This window comes from Danio rerio, chromosome 12, assembly GCF_049306965.1.
Source record: "Danio rerio strain Tuebingen ecotype United States chromosome 12, GRCz12tu, whole genome shotgun sequence".
Classification (NCBI taxonomy): domain Eukaryota; kingdom Metazoa; phylum Chordata; class Actinopteri; order Cypriniformes; family Danionidae; genus Danio; species Danio rerio.
In genome coordinates this window covers 49,575,001-49,582,500 of record NC_133187.1, presented here as the reverse complement: position 1 = coordinate 49,582,500, position 7,500 = coordinate 49,575,001, and the positions used below count along the sequence as shown (strand labels likewise).

Genomic DNA, 7,500 nt, shown 5'->3' with positions numbered 1-7,500 from the left:
ATCACACACTGTACACACACACACACACACACACGCACACACTTAAAAACACACACTTAAAAACACACATAAAACATATACTTTGAACGTGGCATGGTTGTTTCTGCCAGACGGGCTGCTCCGAGTATTTCAGAAACTGCTGATCTACTCAAACTTTCACACACAACCATCTCTAGGGTTTACAGAGAATGCTTTGACAAAGAGGAAATATCCAGTGAGCGGCAGTTCTGTGGGCGCAAATGCCCTGTTGATGCCAGAGGAGAATGGCCAGACTGGCTCCAGCTGATAGAAAGGCAACAGTAACTCAAATAAGCACTCGTTACAACCGAGCTCTGCAGAAGAGCATCTCTGAACACACAACACGGCCAACCTTGAGGCGGATGGGCTACAGCAGCAGAAGAGCACACCGGGTGCCGCTCCTGTCAGCTAAGAACAGGAAACTGAGGCTACAATTCACACAGACTCACCAAAACTGGACAATAGAAGATTGGAGAAACGTTGCTGCTCTGATGAGTCTCCATTTCTGCTGACACATTCGGATGCTCGGCTCACAATTTGGCCTCAACAACATGAAAGCATGGATCATCCTGCCTTGTACCAGCGGTTCAGGCTGGTGGTGGTGGTGTAATGGTGTGGGGGAGATTTTCTTTGGGTCCATTAGTACCAATTGAGCATCAACGCCACAGCCTACCTGAGTATTGCTGCTGACCATGTCCATCCCTTTATGAGCACAGTGTCTCCATCTTCTGATGGCTACTTCCAGCAGGATAACGCAGCATGTCATAAAGCTCAATCATCTCAGACTGGTGTCTTGAACATGACGATGAGTTCACTGTACTCAAATGGCCTCCACAGTCACCAGAGCTCAATCCAATAGAGCAGCTTTGGGATGTGGTGGAACAGGAGATTGGCATCATGGATGTGCAGCCGACAAATCTGCAGCAACTGTGTGATGCTATCATGACAATATGGAGCAAAATCTCTGAGGAATATTTCCAGTAGCTTGTTGAATCTCTGCCATGAAGGATTAAGGCAGTTCTGAAGGCTAAAGGGGTCCAACCGGGTACTAGTGTACCTAATAAAGTGGCCGGTGAGTGTATGTTTGTTCTCAATATAATCCTAAATGACCTTCATTTTAATCCATTTTCATTTCTTCATCAAATCTCTGGATTTCTGAGAAGAAAAAACGTCACTTTTTGCAAGGCAAGGCAAGGCAAGTTTATTTATATAGCACATTTCATACACAGTGGCAATTCAAAGTGCTTTACATAATTAAGAATAAAAGAAACAAGTAAAAAAATAAAAAATAAATAAAAACAAATAATAAAACTGATTTAAAAAAAATAAAAACAAGTAAAATGTGATATAAAAGAATGAAGAAGAAGAGAAAAAGAAGCAGGGTGCAGTATTTACTGTGAGTTTCAGATTAGTATTTCATTCTGAACACAGTCTCTGTTAAATCAGCCATCAGACAGAATTACAGCCAAACAACCGTGTGTGTGTGTGTGTGTGTGTGTGTGTGTGTGCGTGCGTGCGTGTGTGTGTGTGTGTGCGTGCGTGTGTGTGTGTGTGTGAGTGTGTGTGTGTTCCTCACACTGAGAATATTAAAGCTATGAATTTTCTGAATGTCTGGAGATCTTAAAAACATCTCAAGAACCAGAGGAATGATTTCACTCACCACTGACTTACTGTACATCTGTGTATGTGCGTGAGTGTGTGTGTGTGTGTGTGTGAGAGAGAGAGAGATTCAGTATTAGGGCTGCACAATATATCGCTTCAGCATGGATATTGCAATGTGTGCATTCTCAATAGTCACATCGCAGCATCTGCAATGTGGAGCTGGGATTATAGTTGATCAGCAATGGAGAATGTACAGTGTTTACATTTTACATCACATTTGTTTCTTCAATATTAGGGCCAGGACAGAATATCAGTGCTGATTTATTGTGATAATTCCACCTGATACATTATTGATGTAGCCAAGTATCGATATTTATTAAAGGTAGAAAAGATCTGACCTAATCCATCAGCCTTGCTCTGCAAACATTTACCACTTAGATGACGGTACATGAGGTGTCGCTTCTCGTAATGGCGGATTAAACAAATATCAATGTTGGAATTCTACAAAATATTCATTCATTCATTCATTTTCTTTTAAGCTTAGTCTCTTTATTAATCCGGGGTCGCCACAGCGGAATGAACCGCCAACTTTTCCAGCATATGTTTTATGCTGCGAATGCTCTTCCAGCTGCAACCCATCTCTGGGAAACACCCAAACACTCTCATTCACACACATACACTACAGACAATTTAGCTTACCCTATTCCCCTATAGCACATGTCTTTGGACTATAGGGAAAAACGGAGCACCCGCGGAGGAAACACACGCCAACGCAGGGAGAACATGCAAACTCCACACACAAACGCCAACTGACCCAGCCGAGGCTCAAACCAGCAACCTTCTTGCTGTGAGGCGACAGCACTACCTACTGCGCCACTGCATCGCCCTTTACAAAATATATGTGCTGTTAATAAAACACATCTTCTAACTTTTTGAAGCGTTTTCCTTCTTCATTTACTATTATCATGATATATTGTGGATGGTTTTCTTGTGATATATCATGGATATTATGATATATATTATCCTTGCTCTATCTTATTTATTTATTCTTGCAATTAATCTTTCTACAAGATTATTGTATCGATTATTGTATTATTCTCGCATTATTGTATTGTGTCGATTATTGCAGATAAAAAACATTGCGATGTCAAATTTTTTTTCCAGTATCATGCAGCTCTAGTCAGTATTTTTTGTAATTCTCATTTTAGTTTATCATAAATTTCCTCATTTTGCAGTTATTATTAGTTAATATAGTTAATATTAGCAGTTATAATTTGTTAATAATGTAGTTTTTAGTTTAACTGTTCTAGTAAATCAGATTAAATTATTTAATTTTAATTCTGAATGTTTAGGTTTTAAGAGTGTATTTTTTAGAGAATATACAGTATATTTTTTACTTATATTTATATAAAGGCATATTGATATAAGACATTTTATAAGAGTATAAATATATATTTTTTATTTGAAGTTATATGAGGAAATAATTTGTATTTATTAAAATGTTTACAGTTATTCACTTCATTTGATTTTCCTTCAGCTAGTCTCTTCATTCATCAAGGGTCTTTACAGCAGAATGAACTGCCAACTATTTCAGCATATGTTTTACACAGTGGATGGCCTTTCAGCTGCAACCCAGTACTGGGAAACACCCATACACACTCAATCACTCACACACTTCTACACTAAAGTGCATGTGTTTGGACTGTGGGGGAAACCGGAGCACCTGGAGGAAACCCACGGCAACACGGGGAGAACATGCAAACTCCACACAGAAATGCCAACAGACCCAGTTGAGACTCGAACCAGCAACCTTCTCTCTATGAGGCCACAGTGCTAACCACTGAGCCACCGTGCCACCCACACGTTATTCATTCATTCATTTTCTTTTCGGCTTAGTCCCTTTATTAATCTGTGGTCTCTACAGCGGAATGAATCGCCAACTTATCCAGCATATGTTTTATGCAGCGGATGCCCATCCAGCTGCAACCCATCACTGGAAAACATCCATACACTCTCACATTCACACACATTCAGGACAATTTAGCTTAAACAATTCCCCTATACCATATGGGTTTGGACTCTACACAGAAATGCCAACTGACCCAGCAGAGGCTCGAACCAGCAACCTTCTTGTTGTGAGGTGATCATGCTACCCACTGCGCCACCCTGAATTTGTATGGTTTTAGTTTTCTAGCTGGTCTGCTCCAGGATTATTTGAATCGAGTGTTTGATTTGTTTATTCTGTATGATGAACTATTTCAGAAGCAGATGAGGAGCTCAGAAATAAACAAACTGACATGAGAAACAGACAAACTGACGCCACAGACAATAGAGGTTACTTCAGAACATGAGCACACACACACAGACGGACAGACATCCACACCAGCAGCTTCTCAGATTACATTTCTCCAGTTTAAAGTGGAAACAGATTCTGCATGATGAGTGTGTGACGTCTGCAGTGTAGAGCACAACCAAAGCCTGTAATCAAATTGTGACTGCCTGCAATCATCATCTGACCCTAAAGCATCATGATGATCATCTGCATATGCTAGACATGCTAATGACTGCAGTGTGAACCTGTGAATGAGGAGATTCTGACCTCAGCGCACGCGCACACACACACACACACACACACACACAGACACACAGACACACTTTCAGATGGTAATACGCACACACACGTATACACACATGCATGCACAGACACGCACATACACACACATACACATGCATGTACAGACACACACATTCAGATGGTAATACGCACACACACGTATACACACACACACACGCGCATGTACAGACACACACATTCAGATGATAATATGCACGCACATGTATACACACACGCATACACATAAACACACACACACATGATAATACGCGCACACACACACATACCTGTAAACAAATGCATGCACAGACACACATACACACACACACATGCAAGCACTCACGCGCGCACACACATGCGCACGCACACATGCATGCATGCACACACACACACACACACACACACACACACACACACACACACACACACACACACATTCAGATGGTAATACGCACACACACGTATACACACACGCATACACAGACACACACATATACACACACACACTAACACATTCAGATGATAATATGCACACACATGTATACACACACGCATACACATAAACACACACACACACACACACACACACACACACACAAGATAATACGCACACACATACCTGTACACATGTGCACGCACAGACACACACACACACACACACACACACACATATGCAAGCACTCATGTGAGTGCGCGGGCACACGCACACACGCACACACACACACACACACACACACAAACTTGCATACAGAGGATAGACTGTAAAGACTATGCACACACACATACTCACACGCACACACACACACAGACACAGACACACACACACACACACACACAGACACACACACACACACACACACACACATACACACACACACACACACACACACACACACACACACACACACACACACACACACACACACACACACACACACACACACACACATACATTCAGACAATAATATGCACAGACGGGTATGCAGACATACACACACACATACCTGTACACACAAATGCATGCACAGACATACACACACACACACACAAACACATATATGCACACACTCGCATGCAGATGATAGACTGTAAAAATATGCACACACACACATGCATGCACAGAGACACACACACACACATTCAGACAATAATATGCACACACACAAATGCAAACACACACAGAACTGTACACACATGCATGCACATACACACACATATACATGTGCACACATGCATGCACAGACACACACACACGCACATGCACACAAATATAGGCATACATGTATACATACAAAAACAAATATACATACAAGCACACACATATGTGCATACACATACACACACACACACACACGCACGCACACACACACGCTCAGAGCTGTAAATCCTCTGGTTGTCTATCAGAGCTGCTGAACTCCTGCATGTATCAGTGGATTTACTGAAGCAGGAACAGAAGGATTCATCTAATCATGATCCCACACAAACAGAACAAACGCAGGCCTCTCATCATAACACCATCATTGCTAATCATCGTCTGCACGTAACACACTCTTACAAAGAAGACAAATGTGTACAACCAACCCTAAATTATTTACTGAAGCTTAATATACATAACAGATTTACACACAGCAGATCCACACGAACACATTACAAAAACTAAATTATCCTAGCAACACCTTGGCAACCACAAAGAATACCCTAGCAACACCTTAACAACCACCAGAACACCACTGAATTTCCTAGCAACACCTTAACAACCACCAGAGCACCACTGAAGACCCTAGCAACACCTTAACAACAACCAGAACACCACTGAATACCCTAGCGACACCTTAACAACCACCAGAGCACCACTGAATATCCTAGCAACACCTTAACAACCACCAGAGCACCACTGAAGACCCTAGCAACACCCTAACAACAACCAGAACACCACTGAATACCCTAGCGACACCTTAACAACCATTAGAGCACCACTGAATACTCTAGCAACACCTTAACAACCACCAGAACACCACTGAATACCCTAGCGACACCTTAACAACCACCAGAGCACCACGGAATACCCTAGCAACACCTTAACAACCACCAGAACACCACAGACTAACCTAGCAACACCTTAACAACCACCAGAACAACACAGAATATCCTTGCAACACTTTAACAATCACCAGAACACCACAGAATACCCTAACAACACCCTGACAGCCACCAGAACAATACAGAATACTCTAGCAACACCTTGCAGCCACCAGAACACAGAATACCCTAAGAAAAACATCTTAATAACCACCAGAACACCATAGCAACACCTTAACAACCATCAGAACACCACATAATACCCTAACAACATCTTAACAACCACCAGGACAACACCGAATACCCTAGCAACACCTTAACCACTACCAGAACAACTCATAGTACCTTTGCAACACCTTAACAACCACCAGAACAACAGAATATGCTAGCAACACCTTAACAACCACAGAATAACATAGCAACACCTTAACAATAACCAGAACACCACATAATACTCTAGCAACATCTTAACAACCACCAGAACACCATAGCAACACCTTAACAACCACCAAAACAACACAGAACACCCAAGCAACACCTAAACAGCCACCAGAACAACACAGAATACCCTAGTAGCAACATATTAACAACTACCAGAACACCATAGCAACACCTTAACAACCACAGAATAACATAGCAACACCTTAACAATAACCAGAACACCACATAATACTCTAGCAACATCTTAACAACCACCAGAACACCATAGCAACACCTTAACAACCACCAAAACAACACAGAACATCCAAGCAACACCTAAACAGCCACCAGAACAACACAGAATACCCTAGTAGCAACATATTAACTACCAGAACACCATAGCAACACCTTAACAATCACTAGAACATCACAGAATACCCTAGCAACACCTTGACAACCACCAGAACAACATGGAATACCCTAGCAACACTTTAACAACCACCAGAGCACCACAGAATATGCTAGCAACACATAAACAACTTCCAGAACACAAAAGAATACCCTAACAACACCTTAACAACCACCAGAACAACATTGAATACCCTAGCAATACCTTAACAACCACCAGAACATCATAAAATACTCTAGCAACATATTAACAACTACCTGAACACCATAGCAGCACCTTAACAATCACCAGAACACCACAGAATACCCTAGCAACACTGTAACAACTTCCAAAACACAACAGAATACCCTAGCAACAT

General features: G+C 41.7%; 1 protein-coding gene across 1 annotated transcript in view; it reads right to left on the bottom strand.

Moving 5' to 3' along the window:
• The window catches only part of chrm3b (cholinergic receptor, muscarinic 3b), a 49,381-nt gene that overhangs the window by 10,704 nt on the left and 31,177 nt on the right, over nucleotides 1–7,500 (bottom strand). The gene's annotated exons all lie outside the window — the stretch shown is intronic.